General features: G+C 53.9%; 1 pseudogene; it reads right to left on the reverse strand.

Annotated features, from left to right (window-relative positions):
• Positions 1–1,153: 1,153 nt before the first annotated feature.
• On the reverse strand, positions 1,154–4,934 carry LOC117398559 (potassium channel subfamily K member 2-like; annotated as a pseudogene).
• Between the last annotated feature and the right edge of the window lie 1,422 nt (positions 4,935–6,356).

The following is a 6,356-nucleotide window of genomic DNA, read 5'->3' on the forward strand; positions in this document are numbered from 1 at the left end:
TGAGACCCTCCATCTGAGAGAGGGGAGGGGAGAGGAGGAGAGGGAGAGAGAGAGGAGGGATAGGGGCATGAGAGGGAGAGGGGAGGGGAGGGTGAGGAGAGAGGGAGACGGGGAGGAGGGAGAGAGGCGTGAGAGGGAGAGGGGGAGGAGAGGAGTGAGAGGGGGAGGAGAGGAGGGAGAGGGGAGGAGGGAGAGGGGAGGGAGAGGAGAGGGGAGGGGAGGGAGAGGGGAGGGGAGGGAGAGGGGAGGGGAGAGGGAGACGGGGAGGAGAGGAGGGAGAGGGGCATGAGAGGGAGAGGAGAGAGGGAGAGGCGTGAGTGGGAGGAGGGAGAGGAGGAGGAGAGGCGTGAGAGGAGAGGCGTGAGAGGGAGAGGAGGAGAGAGGCATGAGAGGGAGAGGAGAGGAGGGAGAGAGGCGTGAGAGGGGGAGAGGAGTGGGAGGGGGAGGAGGAGGGGGAGGAGAGGGGGGATAGAGGGGAGGAGGGAGAGGAGAGGGGCATGAGAGGGAGAGGAGAGGAGGAGAGAGGAGGGGGAGGAGAGGGGGGAGACGAGGAGGGAGAGAGGGGAGGAGGGAGAGGAGAGGGGCATGAGAGGGAGAGGAGAGGAGGGAGAGAGGCGTGGGAGGGGGAGGAGAGGGGGGGGAGGAGAGGGGGAGACGAGGAGGAGAGGGGGGAGACGAGGAGGGAGAGAGGGGAGGAGGGAGAGGAGAGGGGCATGAGAGGGAGAGGAGAGGAGGGAGAGAGGAGTGGGAGGGGGAGGAGAGGGGGGGAGACGAGGAGGGAGAGAGGGGAGGAGGGAGAGGAGAGGGGCATGAGAGGGAGAGGAGAGGAGGGAGAGAGGCGTGGGAGGGAGAGGAGTTACGCATGATATGTGGACGTGTTTAATTAATTGCTCTGCTTGTTTAACACTCTTTACTGAGCATAACTCACTGCCAGACCTCGCATTAAATATTTACACCTCTTACCATGGCTACAGGGAAGGCAGTATAAATATACAGTAAATACAGACACACTGAGAGGCACACACACACACAGAGGCGCACAGACACACACTGAGATAGGTGCACACAGACACACACAGAGGCACACACACACACACAGAGGCACACACACACACACAGAGGCACACACAGAATCACGCTCGCTCTCTCTCACCTCTGCTCGTGTTTTCTGGACAGCACTCTCAGCCAGTTCCCGATCATGGTTAGAATGGAAGCGAAGTACGCCATTCCCAGCAAGATCCAGAACCACACCAGCGGCTTGTACCAGTGCCCCCCCTCGACAGCATCGCCTGGGAGGGAGAGGAGGGAGGGAGGGGGGTGAGCTTCATCCACAACGTACACAGCACAGAAACCAAGGTCTTACACAGCACTCCAACAAAACAAACACAAAAAACTAACAAGCTTTCTAGAAACTGAGTCAACTAGAGTTGTTTCCTCCTCTCCTCTCTCTCTCTCGTGGTACCTGCCACATAATCTCCGAAGCCCACGGTTGTCAGGGTGATGATGACGAAGTACGTGGCCTCCAGCAGGCTCACCCCTCCACTTCCTGGAAGACGAGGGTCGGCACGGCGACGAAGAGCAGGCAGCCAATCAGGATGAAGAGCACGGCCGAGATCACGCGGATTATAGTGGGGCTGACTTTCCACTTCTGAGAGGAGAGAGGAAAGAAACGGGTAGGAGAGGAGAGAGAAGAGAAAAAGGGAGCGAGAGAGAGAGAGAGATTGGAGATCTTTAACAAGCCATGGCTAGCCACTCTCCTTCAGAAAGGGGTTTCCAGTTTTCCCTTACCAGGAACACATCCTCGATTTTCCCGATCCCCCTCCGGAGGCCCGTTCCCAGCTGGTCTCCCACTCCGGCCAGCAGAAACCCGAACATCGGGATGCCAATCAGCGCGTAGAAAAATACAGAAGATCTGACCGCCCTCCGTCTTCGGAGAGATATTCCCAAATCCTGGAAATCGGCAAAGAGAGAAAGGAGATCAGCGTTATTGAAACTAGAAGAGGACGAGTCAAGCAGACCAGCGTTTGGGCTCCAGTGCCTTCATCAGTGTTATTACTGAAACTAGAAGAGACCGAGTCAAGCAGACCAGCGTTTGGTCTCCAGTGCCTTCATCAGTGTGATTATTGAAACTAGAAGAGACCGAGTCAAGCAGACCAGCGTTTGGGCTCCAGTGGCCTTCATCAGTGTGATTGAAACTAGAAGAGACCGAGTCAAGCAGACCAGCGTTTGGGCTCCAGTGCCTTCATCAGTGTTATTATTGAAACTAGAAGAGACCGAGTCAAGCAGACCAGCGTTTGGGCTCTAGTGCCTTCATCAGTGTATTGAAACTAGAAGAGACCGAGTCAAGCAGACCAGCGTCTGGGCTCCAGTGCCTTCATCAGTGTTATTGAGAGCAGCGTTTGGGCTCCAGTGCTTGGTCAGTGTTATTGAGAGGAGTGTTTGGGTTCCAGTGCTTGGTCAGTGTTATTAGGAGCAGCGTTTGGGCTCCAGTGCTTGGTCAGTGTTATTGAGAGCAGCGTTTGGGCTCCAGTGCTTGGTCAGTGTGATTGAGAGGAGCGTTTGGGCTCCAGTGCTTGGTCAGTGTGATTGAGAGGAGCGTTTGGGTTCCAGTGCTTGGTCAGTGTTATTAGGAGCAGCGTTTGGGCTCCAGTGCTTGGTCAGTGTTATTGAGAGCAGCGTTTGGGCTCCAGTGCTTGGTCAGTGTGATTGAGAGGAGCGTTTGGGCTCCAGTGCTTGGTCAGTGTGATTGAGGTGACGCTGTGTTACCGATGGTGGTGATGATGGTCCCAGAGAAGAAGAACGCGGTCGGCAGGTCCCAGCGGCTCGTGAAGTTGGTGGAGTTGCTGACGGGGTCGACGCCCGAGCCCACCGCCTCCACCACATCCTGACACACAGAGAGACACGGGGACAGACAGAGACACGGGGGCACAGGGACAGAGACACAGGGACACATCAGTACAATTGCCTCCAAACTGTCTCTCCCAGCCTCACCCTCTACTATTCCCTCTCTTCAATCTCCCAGTCCCTTCCAGTACTCCCATTCCCTCTCTGCCTCTCCCAGCCCTCCCATCCCCCCTCACCTCTATGAGCTGCTCCAGTCCCCCCCCTCCTCTCTATGAGCTGGTCCAGTCCCTCCCTCCTCTTCTGTAAGAACTGGTCCGGTCCCCCCCCTCCTCTCCTCTATGAGCTGGTCAGTCCCTCCCTCCTCTATGAGCTGCTCCAGCCCAGTCCCCCCCCTCCTCTCTATGAGCTGGTCTGGTCCCCCCCTCCTCACCTCTATGAGCTGGTCCAGTCTCTGGGGGCTGACGCAGCCGTGCTCCCCGAGGAACAGCGCCTTCTTGTGGGCGATGTCTCCGTGCTGCTGGGTCTCCCGCGGCTTCTCCAGCGCCTGGAACACCAGCGCCCCCCCCCACCAGGTACAGCAGCACCCCTGTGAAGATGGCTAGCAGGGTCTTCTTCCGCATGGCTCTGCGGGACCTCCCCCTGCCCGCCACTCTCAGAACCAGCTACCTGGGACAGGGACAGGGGTGCAGGGGGGGCGTGCCATCGACCGGGCTGCTCAAAACTCACTGTAGAGAGAGCGGGAGGGAGAGAGAGAGGGAGAGAGAGAGGGAGAGGGAGGGCGAGAGAGAGGGAGGGAGGGAGGGGGCGAGAGAGAGAGGGAGGGAGGGGGAGGGAGAGAGAGGGAGGGGGGGGAGGGGGGAGAGAGGGAGGGGGGGGGAGGGGGAGAGAGAGAGGGAGGGGGGGAGGGAGGGGGAGAGAGAGAGGGAGGGGGGGAGGGAGACAGAGGGAGGAGAGGAGGGAGGGAGAGACAGCCAAAAGAATATGTCATTTATAAAACACAAGCGTTATAAAGAAACAGAGACACACACAGACGCAGCAGCCCAAAGAATAAGATATCTTTTAAAACAGAGGCGTCAAACTCCAGCCCTCGAAGGACGCGGGGTCTCCTGGTTTTCATTCAAACTTAAACCCTCCATTAACACAGTTGATCTCATTATTTGTTCAATTTGACGTTTTTCATATTTTTCCAGGTCTTTTACAGTTGATGGTTTTAAAAACGCACTTGATTCGAGCTACAATACCCGTGAAACATTTCGAGGCCTGGGAGAGAAGTGTTAAATGCATCCAGTTAATCAAATAATTAGACCAATTAAGTAATTGAGAGCTCTGGTGGAATGAAAGCCAGGAGACACCGCGGCCCCCCAGGAGCTGAGTTTGACACCCCTGACTTAAAACAAATAAAAATAAATTAATTAATTAAAACACACATCTCCAGACTACAAGCGTGCGTTAATCATACTGATATAAAGAAACAGACAGAGAGAGAGAGAGAGAGAGATACACAGGAGCCCAAAGAATAAGATATCCTTTAAAACAAATACAAATTAATTAATTAAAACACACATCTCCAGACTACAAGCGTGCGTTAATCATACTGATATAAAGAAACAGACAGAGAGAGAGAGAGAGAGAGAGAGAGAGAGAGATACACAGGAGCCCAAAGGATAAGATATCATTTAAAAAACAACAATAATAATAATAATAATAATAATTCATTTCCAGACTACAAGCATGCATTAAATCTTACCTGATATAAAGAAACAGAGAGAGAGAGAGAGAGAGATACACAGGAGCCCAAAGAATAAGATATCACTTAAAAAAACAATAATAATTTATTTCCAGACTACAAGCATGCGTTAAATCTTACCTGATATAAAGAAACAGAGGGAGAGAGAGAGAGAGAGCCGCAGACAGGGAGTGGGTCCAGGAGTCAGGCAGCAGGCAGGATCTCAGAGCTGGGTGTGCAGCAGTCCTGTGCAGAGCAGAGAGACCTGGAGTGACACGGAGCTGGCTGTGCTGCTCACACACACACACACACACGCTACACTGAGAGAGGGACAGGGAGGAGTGGGGGTAGAGAGGAGGAGGAGGAGGAGAGGCTAGGCTGCTTTGCTCAGCTGCAGTCAGTCAATCAAGTTTATTGCTTTTTTTATTCCTTCTTCCCTCGCTTCAGGATTATAATGAAGTGTTATAACATGCGTCCACATTGAGAGACACTGAGACACACACAGTGAGAGACACACACAGAGACACCGGGACACAGTGAGAGACACAGAGACAGTGAGAGACACCGAGACACACAGTGAGAGACAGACACACACATTGAGAGACACCGAGACACACACACTGAGAGACACAGACACACACAGTGAGAGACACTGAGACACACATTGAGACACCGAGACACACACACAGAGACACACAGTGAGACACAGACACACAGTGAAACAGACACACACAGTGAGAGACACACACAGACACTCGCACTGAGACACACAGACAAACAGACACTCGCACTGAGACACACACACACACACACACAGACAGACACCAAGACACACACGCTGAGAGGCAGACAGTGAGAGACACACACACTACAGGAGGTACACCCAGCCAGTCCCCCTGCAGCACTCTGCCCCCTAGTGGTGCTCAGAAACACTACATTAGTTGTAACTGAGGGAGGAGGCTTGTTTGAGAGGGTGACACACCCAGCCTTCTCCTGTGAGCTGTGTGTGTATGACGTGTCAGTCAGTCTGTCTGTCTGTCTGTCTGTCATAATATAAAGTGAATTGTATATTATGATGATGTATGTATTTTGGGTTTCAATGGATTTTAAATTGAGTGATGCGCCATTTAAAAAAAAAAAAGATCAGCAGAAACCTGAATGACAGAAATTCTCATTATTAAAGAGTGAGTGACTCAGCCTCAAACCTGGACTGGACATGCCATGCATTACACTCCACTGCTGAATACACAAATCCTTTCAAACTTGTAGAAAATGTAGAATATATAGTTTTGTTTTTTAAAGGATGAGCTCAGACAGCACTCTCTCCCCTCCCCTCCCCTCTCTCTCCCTCACCGTCTTTCCCTTCCCTCCCTCTCCTCGCTCTCTCCCTCACCGTCTCTCCCCTCCCCTCCCCTCTCTCTCTCCTCGCTCTCTCCCTCCCTGTCTCTTTCCTCTTGCTGTCTACCTCCCCTCCCTCTCTCCTCGCTCCCTCTCCCTCTCTCCCCTCCCCTCTCTCTCCCTCACCGTCTTTCCCTTCCCTCCCTCTCCTCGCTCTCTCCCTCACCGTCTCTCCCCTCCCCTCTCCCTCTCCCTCTCTCCCTCCCTGTCTCTTTCCTCTTGCTGTGTACCTCCCCTCCCTCTCTCCTCGCTCCCTCTCTCCCTCACCGTCTCTCCCCTCCCCTCTCCCTCACCGTCTTTCCCTTCCCTCTCTCTCCTCGCTCTCTCCCTCTCCGTCTCTCCCCTCCCCTCTCCCTCTCCCTCTCCCTCTCCCTCTCCCTCTCCTCGC

This window comes from Acipenser ruthenus, unplaced genomic scaffold (genome assembly GCF_902713425.1).
Source record: "Acipenser ruthenus unplaced genomic scaffold, fAciRut3.2 maternal haplotype, whole genome shotgun sequence".
NCBI classification, from domain to species: Eukaryota; Metazoa; Chordata; class Actinopteri; order Acipenseriformes; family Acipenseridae; genus Acipenser; species Acipenser ruthenus.